The sequence below is a fragment of the Passer domesticus genome, chromosome 2, assembly GCF_036417665.1.
Source record: "Passer domesticus isolate bPasDom1 chromosome 2, bPasDom1.hap1, whole genome shotgun sequence".
NCBI lineage: Eukaryota > Metazoa > Chordata > Aves > Passeriformes > Passeridae > Passer > Passer domesticus.
This window is the reverse complement of record NC_087475.1, coordinates 55,279,215-55,297,799: the sequence shown is the minus strand read 5'-3', so window position 1 is coordinate 55,297,799 and position 18,585 is coordinate 55,279,215. Positions and strand designations below refer to the sequence as shown.

Sequence of the window (18,585 nt, the reverse complement as noted above, 5' to 3'; positions counted from 1 at the left end):
TGCCAAACTATAAGACCAATAACAAGGTAAAAATGTCTAAATTAATACAAATTGTGCAATCAAAAATTAAGAAAATATAGCCGCTAAAGATTTTTGTGCTTAATTGCATTTTTTATTTCTTTATTAGTTGACATGCAAAGTGTTTACTGTTACTGTAATGAAAAATACCAACATTCTAAGACTTTTTTTTCCACAGAAAATATTTATTATCCCAGTTTCAAACTATGACATTATCAGTAATAAATAAATATACTAGCTATAAATCCGAACAAAAAAAATACATTGAAGAAACACAGTATGTTTAGAAACAGAGACTTTCTGAGAATAATGAACATTTTTTAAGTTCCCTTGTGAAAACACCTGACAAGCTGTGACTGTATAACTTTTTCTCTACATTCAGGATGTGCTAATATTACTATTCCTGATTACTATAATATTTTAAACCTCAAAAACTCGGTGTACTGATGAATAATTGTAATGGGAAATGTGAAATAGCCTAAAGCTGAATTAATTATGGTTTTTATATTTGCATGCTAAGGATATGTCCATATAAGTATGTAGTTAAAAGAATACGAAAGTTGAAAAATTAATCATTAAGGTGACTACAAAATGTGAGAATAAAGGTTACACCTGCAAATATAATTCAGCCCCCAGGCAGATAAACATCATGTAATATGTCATAATAATACCATTAGAAGCTTTTTTTTTTTTGCTGTAAGATAGGCAACATTTATTTCTGTTTTTCCTAACTTTTTGATTGCTTTGCAACTCTAATACTCACCAATGTATCATTTTATGCACCAAAGAGAAAAATGTCATAGCACAGAAAAATAATAGTCACCCCCTGAAGTAATTGTCAGACTCAGGATCTTTACAAGAATTTCAGTTTGCTTATCATATGAATTAATTGAGTGAAATATAGCGCTAAGGTGGCTCTTACCTTCTCCATTAGCCTAGCTTTACAGAAGAATTGAGACATTTGGAGTTGTGAGACACTATGATAGATATATTTTTTAATTAAAAGGGAATATTACATTCAGGAAGAACAGTTTTCAACTAAAACTTTGGAGAGAAGTTTGTCTGATGTGAAAGACTTCTACACTCCTTATTGTCATTTGACTTTTTTATGGCATTATCTTTCCATGCTCAGTGTCTGTTCCTGGTTTTTTTCTCTCTTGCCAGTCCAACAATCCCATGCTTTGTCCATTCACTTCCTGGGTTTTACTATATATTTACTATCTCCTGCCATTGCCTATTTTGGTACCTGTGCTTCTTCTTCTTTGCTGTACCTGACCTTCCTCTTTCACAATCAATTTCTCTCTCTACTAAACTATACCATTTCCCCCTCTGTTAATATTCCTCTCTGGTCTTTTTTTTTTCCCCTGATATTTTCAAGCACACAAGCCCACATATCTCCATTTTATATACAGAAATCCCTATTAATTAATGAGACTATTTTTTATTTTAATCAATCAATTTTTCAGCTATTAAACAAATTTTAAAAAATTCTACTAAAACATAAGAATGGCAAATGTAAAAAGCCAACCAGCATGACAGTTCTTCAAATATGCAGAGCAAGATCTTTTCCTCAAATTTCATTTAAGAAAAGTGCAGGCACTGCTATATTACTAGGCAAATGTCCAGGATGGAAATTTAAGTTTAAATGGTTTAACATTGGCAAAATTAAGAGCAACTGAAAGCATTCTTCTACAGGAAGCATCTAGGAAAATAAGATGTCTATAATTCCTATGAATGGAAGATCATAACTTTGCAATGCGATAAATTTTGTTTAGACTTAAGGAATTATTGACAAATTAAAATAGCAAGGTATATCTGAAGATTGTTTAATCCAACCTCTTGTTAAAAGCACAGTTCATTTCAAAGACAGGTCAGATTGCTCATGTCTTGTCTAGATGAGTTATGAAAATATCAGAGGGTGGAGATCTCACAGTCCTTCTGGGCAACCGCCTCCAATGCTCATCTTCTTTCACTGTCAAGAATTTTCTTCTCAAACACAATTTCATTTATTTAGTTATTTTCTTATCCTTCTAGATACTTCACAGGAGAAACTCTTGTCTTATGGCCCTGATTTGTGTAATGACACCTACAAGTCAATCCCCCCCTTTATCCTTTTGTTCTTCAGACTCAGCTCCTTTAGTAATTTCATCACATCCTCTAGTTTGTCAACATGTGTCTTACACAAAGACATCAAATATGGGATACCACTTTCCTATCACATTGCAGTTTTTCAGCCTCATAAGTCACAGACTGAAGGGTATTGCACTATCCCTGATGTAACGGCTGTACAACATCCTTGCAAAAGTGGCCCAGTATGATGTTGACTGTCATCACTGCAAATGAACAATGCGCTGTTTTAGATTACAGAGTTCACAGGAGTTTAGATTAAGAGTTCTGCTTAAATTGCACTAAAACATATATAATTATTCTAATTCATTCTTTTTGTAGCAACAATTTTTAAAACATGTTTCATTCAAGAGCTTTGGCCAATTTTCCCATGTATATGAGTACGAAATTATTGTCATAGTTTAAATATTATGAATTAGAACATTTTCACACTTTAAAAAAAAGCAATGAATACATAATACATGCAATAACATGCATCTAACTACTTTTAGTAAAACCTGCAGTTTCAACTGCAAGAAAAAGGGTTTTTGGAACATGCAGGTTTCTTTGCTATCTGAAGACAGTGTCCCCAGGCTGGTACCTACATGGAACAGGCTGTACATTCACTGCTGGTTTTCACCTCTGTACTGCAGATATCACAGCAGCCTGTCAGGGTTTAACCTCAGCAGACAGCTCAGCTCCATACAGCTGCTTACTCACTCCTCCACAGTGAGATGGAGAGAGAATTGAGAAGCTAAAAGTGATAAAAAAGGGAGTTGAGATAAAGACAGCTTAATAGGTAAAGCAAAAGTAAAGCAAGAAATTTATTCAGCACTTCCCATTGGCAAGCAGGTGTGCAGCCATCTCCAGGAAAATAAGACTACATCAGGCATAACAGTGACTTGGGAATACAAATGCCAGCAGTTCAAACATCCTCCCTGTCCTTCGTCTTCCTCCAGATTTATGTGCTGAGCATGACACCATATGGTGTGGGATATCCTTTTGATTATCTGGGATCAGCTGTCCTAGTTGTGTCCACTCCCAGATTCTTGTGCACTCCCAGCCTTACAGCTCATGGGGTGAGGTGAGGAGCAGGAAAGGCCTTGAGGCTGTGTAAGCATTGCTTAGCAGTAACTAAAACTTTTCTCTGTTATTAATACTCTTTTACTCACAAATCCAAAAGACAGTAATATATGGGGTTTTATTTTATGAAGAAAATAAATTCTGTTCCAATCAAAACCAGTGGAGGAACACAAACTGAAATCCAGAGAAGACATGGGTAAGAGTAATCTTCTATCTTATTGTCATAAATAAACATCTCTTTCCTTGTCTTTCCTTCTGTCTTTCAATAAGAGCTTTATCTATTATGGAGGAATTAATTGCCAGGCAAAATTATGATGCCATATCAGAACAGTAAGAGTATTTTGAATCTTCCTCAGCTTACAGAATAGATGTCTATACCTCTTTTTGAATGAAAATAAAAACGTAGGGAAGCTTCTGGCTAGCTCAGTAACAGATGCTGCTGTTGATTCTGATCCAGTTGTTGGCATTGCCTTTCCTCCCCACTGTTACCACAACAAGAAGAAAAAAAGAAAAGTTTAATTTAGCTCTTAACCTTCAGCCCCTCTGAGAAATGTGTCATCATTTCCATGTCGTATGCCAATTGATTTCATATGCATTACTTTGCTTACAGCCCTGAAGTGGTTTTGCCATGTTTAAAGCAGTTAAAGCAAATAGAAAATAGAATTGCAGAAATCTGAATGGAAACTTTGACATCAGGGAATAGGTAATTATATGCCTTGGGGCAGGATCTAGAGGGAACAACAGTACTTGAAGTGGGACTTAAGTGACATTTATTTGTATCTCTCAAACTTCAGCTTTCTGTCTTCTTCTCCAGCAGCTGTCTACTTATTATAATTTGACCTTTGAGCAGTTTTAACAGGCCTAAGGATCCTAATGCTAAGCTATATTCAATTTATGAAACAATTATGCTTCTACCTAAGTCCTGTGAGAGGCCTTATCAAGATCCCTGTGAAATATAGAGAAGATTATCGCTTAAAAATATCTACATGTATATACGGCATATGCGGTAATCAGAGCTTACTGAGCAAACAAAGCTTGCATTCAGTTCATTCCTGTTGCAAGAAGTTTAACCCATCAGATTTAAGGCAGTACCCAGGCCCTAGGAATACTTCTATCTATTTTACTGAGATTTTTATTGAAAGAAGCAGAAAGAGTATCTTATTCTAAAGTCTGTTTGTTATGGAATTTTACCTGTGTAAAGAAATCTTGGTTTGCAGTCATTTAGTTCTCATTCTATATACATCTGGCATATCAGACTAAAAGTCTCAGCAGTAGGTATGAATTTATCTGTCACTCAAAACCTCTCCTTCTCTTTCTGTTCCTAGAAGAACTATTCTTTTTCTTATCCAGTAAATTCCTAATCTTTAGCTATCATCCTTGGTGTGTTTCCTCATGTTTAGTAAGAGCTTGATACAGCATAGATGGATGTGTTTTATGAGCTTTAGATAGCATTTTAGAGGAAACAATTTAGTGAGGGACACATTTTAGAGGAAACTTTTACTCACTTTTTGTCCCATATTGGTCAGATGTGATCCAATCTAGTCTGGTACCTGCTGGCTTTATTAGTACAGTACTTTTGTCATGATAATACTCCAAGAATAAAGAGTACAATGAAGTAAACCCTGCTTCTTCTTGAAGTATATAACTATTTTTGTGCATTTCTGTCATGTGAAAAGGGGAGATTTCTTTGACCCTCAGTGTTTGATTTGTCTGCCAGTGCCCCAGGAAAGCTGAGACCCTCAGGCCCAACCAGTCTGTCAACGTTAAATTGCTGAATTTAAGCTCTTTATCGAACGCACTTGAAGGCGGCACTTCTTTTCATGATTTACACCTAATCATAGAATTGTGTAAGTTGGAAAAGACATTTAAGATCACCAGCAATTAGTCCAACCATGGACCTAGAGCCGCTAAGTCCAGCACTTAGCCATGTCCCTAAGTGCCAAACCTATACATTTTTAAACACCTCCAGGAATGGTGGCTTGATCGCTTCCCTGGGCAGCCTGTTCAACTGCCTGATAACCCTTTAGGTGAAGAAGTTTTTCCTATTACCTAATTTAAACTTCCCCTGGTTCAACTTGAAGCATTTTTCTCTTGTCCTGTCTTATGCATAATATATATATATTTAAAAATTATATTTATATATATATATATATTTATATATTTTATATAATATATATTTATATACTGCATTATATATGCAGTATATAAACATAAAAAGTTTAATCTCATTAGACAAATGTTCCAGAGCAATAGCTCATGTCAAACTCTGAGTCAGAGTCTACTTCCTCTATTTCTCACTTGCTGAGAAATCATTTCCTGTGCAGAAATTAATCTATGATCACAGACAGGAAAAAGCACGTTGTGATCTGATTTTCTTTTACACCAAAGAGTTGTTACAGTGTGAAATAGGATAAGTGTGTTTCTCACTACAGTTGGTATTATAAGCATGCATTTCATATCACTATTTTCTAATGACAAATATGTGTATGACACAAGATTAGAACTCAGTATCTCCTATGTCCAGGTTCTCAGAAATTTGTTTAGGTGCCACAATACACAAACTGAACATAATTTATTGTGGGATTTTTAGAGATTTTTATCAGCAACTTCTCCTGAAATCAACAGTATCTCAAAAAAAAAAAAAAAAAAAGAGAGCAATTGAAACAATAGCAAAACCAAACAATAAAAATAATTTTGAAAAAGTTCTTGTGGTTTTAATGATAAAACTATGAATGTGAAACATAAATTATTGCTTTGCCAGAGGTCATTAGAACACCACAGGTTAATTTCCACTTAATTACACTGAGAGTACTACCACTTGATACTTGCAATTTAAGTTTTAAACATTTTATCATAGAACAATGATAATTTAATATAAACTCACCTGTAATAACATAGCAGTTACAGCTATTGACATTTTTAAAACTGTGAAAATGATCTTAATCCCAGCTTTCAAAATAATATTATTAGAATAATATTTGCACCCAGGAATACTATCCATTTAATGGTTAACATTTATCATTTCCTTACTATTAAACTTAAAAAAAAGTTGATGCATATTAAGTATATAAATTCTTATTAAATAATTCAGCATTTATGTAACAGGAAGACAAATACTATGCCTGCATAAAGGGCAGATAAATCTGGGGGTTATTTTTTCTTTTTCCAGAAATAAAATGTTGAGCTAGAAATAAGACAAAAATCTGAGTGACTTCCAACTCTGTTCTATAAAAAATATATAGCCATTCTATCAAATAATTTTCTATGAAAGTTCATCTGCTTTATGAGGAGAAAAATGAGATGTTAACTTTGGGTTTCTAACTTCTTGACATGCCTACTGTTTTACCTACAAATTTTATAATAAAAGAGAAAACAACATATACCTTTTTTTTAATTTTTTTGGGTCTGGATAGTGATTTAGTAGTCTAATAATTCATATTGCCTGATTATTTAGAAAAGTCACATTAAAACGCAAAAAACTTGCGTACGAGGTTTTTCTGGTTGGGTTTGGTTTTTTTGTTTTGACCTTTTTTGTTTGTTAGTTGGTTTTTTATTATTGGTTGGTTTTGTCATGTCTGTCCTTCCACCCCTCTGCTCCACAAGTAGTTTTCAGTTATCAATTTTTTTCACCTGTATTTATGATCAGTGTTTCTCTGAGTCCCTACTAAGAATGACCATTGTAGGCTCCTTCTAAAACGAGGGTGAAGGATTACATTAAGTTATCACCACTGACTTCTTTGCTGGCCTCATGGTAATTTCGTCTTTCACCTCAGCCTTAGGCACATCTGGATTTAGTTTTATAATTTCTTACCACAGTGTATTTGCTTCACCACCCCACAAATGTTCATCTGCACTGGATCCAGTCAGGAGTTCCCTTGTGGTGTCTGAACAGACACTTGTCTGACGAGTCTCTAATGTCAAGCATATGAACATTGCAGGAATTTGTAACCAATACTCCTAACCTTCAGTTCCAGAAATCTGTCTCAGTTACTGCAGTAAAGAGAGTGAAAGACAGCCTTGTTATGGAATTCCCTGGGAAACCTGTACTCATGAATGATTATAAGATCTGAAGCCCCATAACAGCAAGTCAGGGTATTTTTTTTTTCTCTCTGGTTCAGTTCCTGCATTTATTGCATTTATTGACTAGAAGTAAGAACAGATCATTTATTTTCACCTTTTTTTTTTCATTTATTTACCCTTGGGGCTGCAGACAGCAGAAAAGAGAACTCATGTTATTTTCACACAGTATTAGAGTGCAGGAGACAGGGCACAATCACTTCAAAAAAAGCTCCACATAATACAAAGTAATAAATAAATAAACACACACACACACTTATGCAGACCACATGTGTGAATGTACTCACATTTTAGCTGGTGCTTCCAGCCTGCATAAATTTTAAACCACCCTGGCAATTTTTCCTGTCTCAACTTCAGCAATCCCTGCAACATGTTATTATTTATTTGGTTGTTTCTATGGCTAGTTATTCAAAGGAAGTTGAGGAAAAGAAATTGGTTCTTCAAGTATTTGTAATATTAACATAACAGTGAGAAAATGCATTTTAGTTACTGCCTTCCATGTGGTCTATGGTCTATATGTCAGAAAGTCAGAAAAATCTCTTTTTTAATATTCATCATCATTTTTTATATAAAACATTATGCGAATTATCAAGTGAGGTTTTAGTTCTGTTGGGTTTGAAAGTCTGTTTCAAATCTTAGTGATTTTGTAGAACTTCAGAAGTTCTGTAAAAACAAATATTATCTAAGACACATATTGAAATAGAATATAATTTTCATAATTCCAACAGTATGGGATGTTGTATCCTGTATTTTAGCAGGGACATGTTTGGGGTTTTTTTTCCATTACAATGCTTTCAAGAGTCTTGAGAACAGTCTTTTGAACCCAAGATATCCTATCCCAAACACAAATATCCTACTCTAAGATTCTACTTTTCCTTTTATATTTAAAAATTATTATGATATTCATAGTTCTCTGTTCATGATCTTAAGTCAAGAATACTGATTAGGATTTGAGATTTTCTCTGGTTAAAGAAAGGCTCTCAGACATCCATGAGAAAAGGATCTAGCCTTATAACTGAAAAACCTAAGAGGAGATAAACAAAGAGCAGATAAACAAAGATAGAAAATAAAGAAGCAGATATAAGATTTAGATGAGCTCTGAAGACTTTCGGTTTATCACCAGTGAATCTTGTATAACCAAACATCGTGGCATGGATGAAGAGATGTGTGGGCTGCAGTTCTGACTCCCAGCAAGAGTCACTCAGGATTGCCTGTGCCGTTCATGGATATGCTGACAGTCTTGAATAGTACTGGATGACTGATTTATCTTTTTTATTAGGAAAAAAGCCTTTCTTGACAACTGGAATATGAGACACATGCTTAGGTCATTCTTGCAAAATATTTCTAGACCAACATCAGAAAAATGTTTTGCAAAGTGTTATTTGGTATTAAATTAATAACCAGGTGATACCCTGGTGTCACCTATACTTTGGTGCAAATTATTTATATTCACTGGATATGATTTTGCTTTTTATTTATTTATGTTTTCTTTTCTAGATGCATAAGGGAATTATTTTGATTTTCTGATCATCATGCCATCCATGACTCAGACTATCACCTCATTTTCTGCCACAGCCTGTGATTTTCATAAAAACATACAATGGTTTTAAAAACTCTGGGGGGAAACTAAGACTTCTTAAGCTGCATCCTCTTGATAATGATGGGGAAAACAAAACAAAATAAATTAAGAGAGATTACATGTTGGAGTCCCCATTTACTAAAAAAATCAGGATTTTCCCTTTCGCATTGAATGCGTGACATTGTTACGGGCTGGGTGAGAGTGTTAGATAAGCCCTGCCTTAGGCTCAGATTTTGACAGCAGCTCTACTTTGGTGACCTGCACCTAAAGCACTCTGGCTTGCAAGTTCTTAGGAAAGGCAAATCAGATCTCTTATGAGTTATGTTTTGGATAGACAGGATACTAACAGGAAAAAAAAAAAAAAGCCTTTCAAACAGAGTTACTCCTATAAAAAGATTACATAAAACAGTGCATGACATTGACATAAAAGTACCTATGTTATAACTAGCAAAGAAATTGTAATGGGTAGTGAATGTAACTTACCACTGAATTGGTGATGGCTGCTGCTTCACTCAACTCTTGAGAGAGTTACTTTAGCTATAGATGTCCCAAACATTGAGAAGAGATCCCCACACATTTCCAGAGAACACGCAGAAGATTTCTGCTTTGTGAGAGTTTGTTTTTAGAGAGTTTTTATAGTTTGCAAAGTGAAGTGTCTGTCAGTCACAAATTCAGTGTTGTCTTCTTATGATGTTGCTTTCAAGGTAAGATTTTTATTGTCAGCTAGAAATGTCACCTCTGTGGCACTGAAATAACTCACTACCAGACAAGCAATCCTCATTGAACTATTTCAGCCATTAGCAAATTCATATGAGGAGGCAGATGCCTTGAGCAATCAAACCAGCTGATAGGCACAAAAGATAAGGTCTCTTGTGGCAGGGGAAACATTTTGCCACAGGTATGGAATAAAAAACCTCCACTCCTATCTCTGTAACTAGGACAGAATCCTTTGTTAGTATAGGGCTTTACAGCTGCATTTAGCAGATCTTAACAATAGAGTTTCCCATAAACCTAGATTCTGGCAACGACATAGAGTAAGACAGTCTTCTGTAAGGACAGATTATCCAACAAATGGCTACTGAGTAAAGCAAGTATTATGATATTACAAGAAGCTGTAATTGTTTTCTGTGTTAAAAAATACTTGCAGGACACCATAACATTATAATGCTGGGGGATTGTACCATTATTATTATTATTATTAATACTAATATTATTGTTATTATTATTGTTGTTGTGGTTGTTTTAACAATACTACTACTACGATTTTAACAATACTATGATTACTAGTAGGAGTAGTAGTATTGTTAAATAGATTCCCTTAAGGCCAAAAGGCCCAAAAATAGTTCCAATCATCATTGAATAGAAAGAGAACAATATAGATTCCTTCAGATTCAGCCATCAACATAGTATTTCATTTGCCATCATATTGTTTTTATACATTTTATTTTGGAATTTACTTAAATAGTGGAAATGATAGATTGTGGAAATTTTTGAAAGAAAAAAGTCAAAACAAGAAAAATAGCTTTATATTGCTATTGATTTTTTTCAGCTTTTAGTGTGCATTCAGATACTGATTTTGGACCAAATAGAATTTTTTGCTATGTACTTCACACTGTAATTTTGGTAATGAAAGAAAAGTAGGTGGTAATTTACAAATCCAAGCTCAAAAGAACCAGCATTCTCCTTTTTTTTTTTTTCTTTCAAGAAAGAGCCTTCTAAGTCATAATATTACCACTATATGATTAATATTTTATGATTAGTATTTTGTTTCTATTTGAAGACTGTGATATAAATTTATTTATATTTATATATATATATATATATTTTTCATCTTTAGTTCAGTAATCACTTGAATCTCAGATGCAACAGCTGAAGGTGTTGCTTATAAGACAGAATACCACCATTCAGTCTGTTATGATTTACTGTGTGAATGAATGCATGAAATTGCACTTAGTCTGTGTCAGTTCAACTCTGAAAGGTGTCTGTTCCTGTTTAGGAGCTGGTGTCCCAGACACAAAGAGCAGCAGAGGACGTTTCCTGCAGTCAGAGACTCAAACAGATAAAGTCCTCCCTCAGGACCCTCATTTGGGATGAGCTCTCTAATTTGCAGAGACATACTGTCCAGCTAGTGCTAGGAACTGTACTCTACTGCAAGTAATTTATTTTGTTTTACTGTCTCTCTCTAGCAGTCCCATGCTGTCTGAGCAGCTCCTCTAGGGTCTCTTCCATGTCTTCTCATGCATTTACTGTCAAAGTTTTTGCTCATCCTGGTTGCCACACTCATCATTCCACAGCACTCTCATACCATTGTTGAATGTGTGTCTGACACTGCCTGATCACCTAACTTGTGAAGCACTGTGTCAGGAAGTAGCTGAAGCAGAAAACTGGCCTTGTTTTCAAACAGAAAATAATTTTCTTAGAATCAGACCATAGTCATAAAATGGTTTGGGTTAAAGGATCTTTTAAAGATCATCTAGTTGCAATGCTCCTGCTGTAGTTAGAAACATCTTCCACTAAGTTAGGTTCTCAATTTTGGTACAACCTGATCATGAATCTTTTCAGGTATGGATTTTCACAGATTCTCTGGGAATTTTTTTCAGTGTCTCAGCACCCTCATAATAAATAATTTATGCCTTCATGCTGCCTGCTAAGTCCCTGTTTCTCATCAGAAACATATGGACTAATTTTAATAGCCTCTATTCCTATTCAAATAAAACTTGACAGAATATTCAGATCTACTTTTCATAATGATATCTTTTCTAGATAAACTTAACATCCAAAGTTAATTAAAAGATTGTGGTTTCCTGTATTGACTTGCTACATATATTTCTCAATTACTCTTGCTTTGAAATTCTAGTTTTATTGAATTCAACAGCACTACTCAACTTCTATTATGTTAAGATTCAGAATGTCCAAAATTTAATCCTAAGAGCTCCCTGTTGAAGCAGTGAGAAATAAGAATAACATAAAGCAAAAACTTTAAAATACTAATTTATTTTTCTATAACAAGTTCAATTTAGTTTAGTACATGTACATTTCACAATTGTTTTTTTGTTTTAATACAGTTTTCCTGATCCCTGATTTTGGTTTTTTTAAACTTTGAGGCAAATGGTGGCTTTTTCCAAGTATATATTTCGAACAATTCTTGCAATTTCAAGTACACAAAAAACATTACCAATATAGATATCTATGCATAAGTACTTTTGATAGAAAAAGATTCTAAAATTACAATGAATCCTTGAAGTGTTTATATGTTACATGAAAAATAAATGACTTTTCATTTTCAGCACTGCAATATCTCATGAATGAATTTTTATCTTTGCTCAGTGGGCTGAAAATCTGTGTTTCACTTCCTTAACTCAGCATTGGCATCATTGTCTTTCTGAAGCTGTTGAAACGGATGTTCTAAGAAATTGCCTGTGCATTAAGTTTAAATTAGCTGTGATTATTATTCAGAAAATAATGAGACTGAGAGGAAATCATGCCATTAGCAAAAGCTTTTGCATTAGTATCATATTTTCTACTCTGTTTACTGCTAAATGTACAGTTTACCTAAATAAGGACTGAGAGAAGAAATACTGCTAAAGGAATTAGGAGCAAACATGTAAAGTTATGGAAATATTTCGTTGCTGCAGCATAAGCTGTAGCATTAGAACATTTTTTTTTTCAGAAGTAGGGTATATGACCTTATATGTAAACTATTTTTTAAAACTTACTGTAGGACAGTGTTTTATATATACATATCTGACACTTTGTCTAAGAAAGAAATATCAGTTTTTTTCTTGATGAATAGAGAGACACAAAAGAATATTTCAATTTGGGCATGATATTATTTGTACTGTCACAGAACCTAAATACAAAGAAAGAACTGAAACAATTAGAAAGACAAAAAGCAGTATTTGGAGAAAAAAAATTAATACTTCAAGGATTTTATTAATTTCATCTATATCACCTATAACTGTATAATTTTCGAATATTAGCCATAGAGATGGCCTGCTTTCTTCTGCTAGTTTTAAAGTAAGATTAAACCACTCTTTTTAAGTGTGATGTTAACATCTGAGCAACATCAGAAAAGAGCGGAAGAAGAAGATGAAGAAAAAGATGTCAAAAGCAGAAACTTTGGAATAAAAGGCCTTAACAGAAGGAATGCAATTCTGGAGTGGGGTCTAGTAAAGATAGTAAGCTTGGGAACAGAAAACTTTTAAAAGCAAAAAGCCTTACAATAGTGGAACTAAGAGAGACTATAAATGAAAATCAGAACCAATGTGTGATCAAAGTATTAAAGAAAAAAAAAAAGGAAAAAAAGAGTTAAAACAAATATATGAATCCATGTATATACAATTATTGCTGTTTAAATTATTAACGATATTATTTCTTATGTTAGGGCAACATTTGGTATTAATAAGCTATCTATGTATTAAAGTGTGATTCTCCGTAACAAATACTTTATTTTGGACATTTTTTATTACAAATTTTCTTCAGGAAATTAACGTCCAAATCTAAAATATATAGCTACATATTAAAAAGAGAAACAGTGTTGTTGTTTTTTTATTTCATTAAAGAACAAAAAATTAAGTCACTATACTCCTCCAAATTTTATTCATTTTGCATACACCAGAAATTACTGTAGTCTTATGCACAGCTATTAGTTTCTTATGGTTTCTCTCTAGAAGGCATTCTAATATGTCCCTCTACCATTAATGCCTGGATTTAAACATGTAAAGGCTACCTTTCCTGCTACCAACATGAAGTTTTTATTTTTAAATCTACTGAGCAGGAAATATTTTCCTTTATACTTCCCCAGAATTCTCCTAAATTTTAATGGTTCATTACTCAGGCACATTTGGGCTACTATGAAACCATATTTCTCATTAACAACACAAAGGAGGTTATCCTCCAGTATTTGACTACTAAATTTGATGACTGTCATTTCAATTGATTTATAGATATATCTAGGTACATGGAAATAATTCAAAGCTCCCTAGCCTAATACATCCGTATGTCAGAAAAAATGAGAACATAGAAGAGGCCTGTGGCCTGACACAGCAGTAGCTAAAGATCAGGACATAATAACGGTATTGGAAAAGCCATCCGACAGCTAAATATTGGAAAATGGGTCAAGGCCGCCTTGTAGCTTTAGGACTAGTTCACATAATTCCTTAATTTTTCTGGGTTTGTCCCTCCAAAATTACAAATAATTCTTAATTGTACAAGCTGAGTCATGATTCTGACTCAGGTCCAGATTTACGCACTTAGAAGCTCATCTCAAAAGGTCTTCACATGAAGTAGGCGTCTTAACTCTCATTTTAACCAGTGTGCAACTATTTTGGACATTCAGGGATATAATTTAATCCATTCAGTTTAAATTTTTGGCAGTTAGAAACCAGTTCAGCTGCCTGAACACAGTATTTTTGACACATCTGAGGTTTTCTAAAAAGTTCAGAGACAGTTGGCACATATGATTGTGGAGACAGAAACCCTTCTGAAGTGGCAGCTGGAAGCCAGGTGGGATAATATAGGACATCCCAAATGATATTTTTTAGGAAATACATGGGCAACTGAACTGAGACCATGATGTCTGTATGGCTTTTCTTCTGTTGCCTTTTATGTTAGCACATTGAAATTATGTAGGTAATTAAAACTAACAATCAAAACCTGTGATAGTGGATAGTGTTACAAATTCTTCTGAATATTTACCATGTTATAACATTATGATTCTAATATCTACTTTTTCAGAGTTCATTTGTACATCTAAAGAAAAGGGTAGTGTTAGAGCAAGATAAAAAATAAGAAAGACAGTCAATGGAGAAAAAGATATGTTTGAAATGTAAAATAAGATGGCAAGTTGATGAAGCAGAGAAGCAAGGGAATGTTGTTCCAAATGGCAATAGTTAAAAGCTTCTAATACCTGCATGGTAAGTGCAGATGGAAGAATATAAGCAGAGTAGACTGCTAATGAAGGGGGAAAAAAAATTATTCAAAAAGGAAACACTGGAAAAGCCTTATAGGGTTCTTAAAACACTGTCAGCAGAATATAAGTGGGACAAAGTAGAGAAAAAGTGGGTTGAATGCAGGAACAATTATTATCTTTTAATGTGAATGACTGTGATTACTGTTCCTTGTACATATATGAGAAAGGGATAATTGTTGTCTTAATTTCTTTATATTAGAAGCTTAACCAGTTTGGAAAGTCATTGAAAGAGGAGGTTATAATAAAAAGCATAGAAAATTATGTTTATGATAGTCCAGGGATTTACCTACAGCATGAAATAGAAAAGGAAAATATAAATAAAGACTCTACAGTTCTTATACATGCTCATGTGGCAAGCAGTAGTAAATTAGGAAAAATTTGTCGTTTTGAATCTGAATGAAACTCGAGTAGAAATCTCTTCAACTGTAATTTCCCCTCTGAAATTCAAAGTATTCTATATTTATGACATTTATCTCCCTTTCCTCAGATCTTTTTGGGATCATCCACCCACTGATTACTCCTCTTATGAAATAGGACTTTGGTTTATTTCATCAGTTGAGTACTTAGGCAGTTATTTGGGTCATTATGCAGTAATTATATAGCAACTTTGTAACTTCATTTTTAGACAATCTCCATAAATGGTTAGAGGAAGTATCTTCCCTGATTGTCCCCTTCTTACATCCTTCTCAAGATGTCCTTTGGTGTCATGGGCCAGATGGACCTATGATTGTCCCAGGAGAGATGGTTTTACTTTCTTTGTCAATGTTGCCCTGAATTGTATCATATAATGTTAATCTCCATACAACCTAAAACAAGTGTTTGTATCTTTTCTTTCATGCAGGAAGACCTAATTGCACAGTCATAGTCATAATCATAATTCGAACATGATCCCCTTCAGTTTGCACATTACACATATTTCTAAATTTATTTGGTCCCAACAAGAAGGGCGGTATAATAGAAAATATTTCATGAGTAAAGCAGAGTCTCCTGGTAGTTAAAGTACTTTCTTGGCAAACAGGTGATGTGGATGCAAGTGATACATGCAGATGCATCCTCAGAATGTAGAAATGTTTCAACTAGAATGATTACATGTGTAATGGTGGGTAGGCATACAACTGATATATGAAATGAAGGTAATGTATATTCAAACCTCAGATAGTGATAACTTCTCTCTGGTGACCAGCTACAAGACCTGAAGGAATGGTATGTAGCTGTATCAAGGGAGATTTATGTCGGATATTAGGAAAAGTTCTTCATGCATGGAAGAGGCACTGGAAGAGGCTTCCCAGGGAGCTTTGGTGACAGCGCCAAGACTGACACAGTTCACGAAGCATTCAAAAAACACTTTCAGGCATATAGTTTGATACTTGGGATGGTCCTGTGAAAGAATATGGATTGGATGCAATGATCCTTGTGGGTCTCTTCCAACTTGATATATTCACTGATGCTATGAAATTATATGTTCCTTAGTGTAGGTGGTGTCTAAAATTTAAGTTTGTCCAAAATATAGGTATTTCTCAGGTAACTAAATAGCAAAGTAGTGAACTATACTTCATAAGTTGAATTTGGAACAGCCTCATTTAGAATTTCAAAACCCTGAATCTGAAAAAAAACCAAAACCAAACGCAAACAAACCCAAAGCCAAAACAACATGTTCAAAATGTTCCTTGTCAGCAACATTGATTTTTCAAATAAGTAATTTAGACTGATGCTTGAGCAAGACATGAAAACAGGAGTAATACTGTGTAGGAAGTTTACTAAAGGAGTAATGAACCATTCAAAGCTAAGCTAGTGTCAAAAGAAATATAGGAGAAGTAACACAGCATCTCTGTCTCCAGTTCAAAATACCAGATATCTACAAAGAGACCTCATCTGTATTTACAAAGGCATGTCAGGAAGGGATAAGTGTAGCAAAACCAATCAGAGCAGGGGTGGGAATGTGACATTGCATTAAGGCTTGTCCAACTGGGATTTTTTACATTTTGTACTCCCAGGAAAATTCTGATAATATGATAAAGAAGGCTGGAAAAGGGAGCTGGGTAGGGTCATTTTGCTGTTGGCCTGTTCCATATTGAAGCATTCAGAAAAATTAGAAGACTTTTTATTTATGAAGAAACTGAAATAATCAAATATGTATATAAGTTAATAACTGGCACTACTTGAGAGAAAATTTTGTGGAAATTATGCTATTTTTTTTAACCTTAGTGGTATTTTTACTGATACCATCAGAAAAAAACATGCATATGTGTCCTAAAAGAGTGTTTTGATAGACAGCCATGTGTGGTTTTTTTGCCCTCCAAAAATTATATAGGAAAATAAAAATAAGTACTTCAATGTGCAGATAGTAATATATGTAGAATATATCTGGGGGGTGGGGGGGGTGTGGAAATGGTGTGGGGAATAGGAAAGGAGAAAGGAAGACATTTATAAATAGAAACCTTTAAAAATATTGGAGTGTAACTCTTTTAAGGAAGAAAAATCAAATGGTAGCAACATGCATAAGAGAGAGAACAGACCCAGCAAAATTTACACATCTTAAGAAGAAGTGAGTAAATATCCCTAAGGAATAAAATCTTTAAAAATAAAGGTACTCATTCTTGAAATCTTTATTTTGAGGAAATACTGTACCACATCCAATTGTCCACCTAAGTTTGTCTTTTGGGACCATGTTATTAATCAACCACTACTACTTCAATATCTAAATATCTTATTGCTATTATTTACATTCATGAAATTGACAAAAATTTGGCTAAGATTTGCTTCTTAGGCATTTGCACTGAAGATGGGAATAATGATGTATGAGTTACTTTAATAAACAAAGATGGTGAAAGAAATTTTCATTGAGAAATGTTTATTGACAATATAGACTGTCGGCTTACAAACTCAAAGCAAACACCTACATTTTAAGAGAAAAAAAATCTGTGTATCAAGATGCTTACAGTCAGAGGATAATTTTCTTTGTAATGAGTATATATTTTCTTATTATTTTTTCTTGCTTATTTCTGTATTTTTAGGAATTCATACAAAGAAGAAGTCATATTAGCTTCAAAGTCATGGAGAGAAAAAGACAACAAAACAAAACAACTCTATTCAGAATTTTCTTTCTTTCGTTTTGCAAGCATAAATTTATAATCCTCTAACATAAACCAAAATTATGTAGGAATTTGGAAAAAAACCCCAAACATTGTAGTTATAGATTTATTGTTTAGGTATTTGACAATTCTATGTTTTGGTACTGCAATGCTTTTCAGTCAGTGGATTCTTCCAGATTTGAAAGGGTGAAATGTTTCAGAGTTGTGTTTATTTCACAAAAACATTTAATGCCTCAAATTATGGTATTCTTCATTTAAAATAATTTCCTACTTTGTCATGTTAAATAGAAACCATCAGGTAATTTCTGATATTGTCTTTTATTTGTTAGTTTTCTTTCTCTCTTATGGTGCCTGGTTTTTTTTAGTAGCTGCTACTTTAAGAGGGCAATCTTGAAGAATGAGTATAACCACAAATATAACAGATGTCTCATAAAATTAACTTCAATTGCTTCTATATGACCTCTGTTGAGGAAGTAAGAGTCAAATTGAAGTCAGCAAGAGCAGATGTAGATTCTGCTGTTAGATAACAGTGACCTGCATTCCCCAGGGTAGTGCCCATAAATAAGAGAATTGTGTTCCTGCAAACAATAAATGTGATTAATGCCAGAATAACTTAGCAAACATAGCTTCAGCCACATAGTGATGTGACATCTTGGGTC

General features: G+C 33.9%; 1 long non-coding RNA gene across 1 annotated transcript; it reads right to left on the bottom strand.

Annotated features, from left to right (window-relative positions):
• Positions 1-376: 376 nt before the first annotated feature.
• LOC135295429 (uncharacterized) lies at positions 377-3,763 on the bottom strand. The gene is made up of 3 exons (XR_010357522.1): positions 3,586-3,763; positions 2,730-2,878; positions 377-2,351 (listed from the first exon to the last, which is right to left on the bottom strand). It is a non-coding gene; the product is annotated as an uncharacterized LOC135295429 (long non-coding RNA).
• Between the last annotated feature and the right edge of the window lie 14,822 nt (positions 3,764-18,585).